The sequence below is a fragment of the Octopus bimaculoides genome, chromosome 23 (assembly GCF_001194135.2).
Source record: "Octopus bimaculoides isolate UCB-OBI-ISO-001 chromosome 23, ASM119413v2, whole genome shotgun sequence".
Taxonomy (NCBI): Eukaryota; Metazoa; Mollusca; class Cephalopoda; order Octopoda; family Octopodidae; genus Octopus; species Octopus bimaculoides.
The window spans coordinates 10613725-10614362 of NC_069003.1; positions in this window are offsets into that span (position 1 = coordinate 10613725).

Below are 638 nucleotides of genomic sequence, written 5' to 3' on the forward strand. Positions count from 1 at the left end.
GGAGCAACCAAAATACTTTCGTAGCATTTGTTTTTTTGTTTTGTTTTTGTTTTTGTTTTTTTTATGACAAGAATGAAAATGTTGCAATGAAGACATGTTACATTTGCTTTGCTTTTCAACCTAATTTATTTTATTTTTTTATTTTATTTTATTTCAATTTTAGGTGTTTATTTATTCATATATTTATTCATTGCTTCTTATTCCCCCCCCCCACTTCTTTTGACACATCCGGTTGCTCTTTGGTAGAAGTCGACAATATTGTGTTTGTGTGTGTGCATGCGTGCGCGCGTGGGTATATGTGCCTTTGTACATGCATATGCGTGTATATATAAACATATATATATATATATATATATATGTATGTATATATATATGCATGCATGTATGTATGTATGTATGGATGGATGTGTACAGAGAGAGAGAGAGAATGAGAGAGAGAAAGGCATAATCACATATATATGAAGTGTGAATGTATTTGTTCACACACGTACACACATACATACACATTCGCGCGCACGCACACGCACACACACACACACACATTCGCACACACATATACATGTGTATATATATATATATGTGTGTGTGTGTGTGTGTGTGTGTGTGTGTGTGTGTGTGTGTGTGTGTGTGTGTGTGTG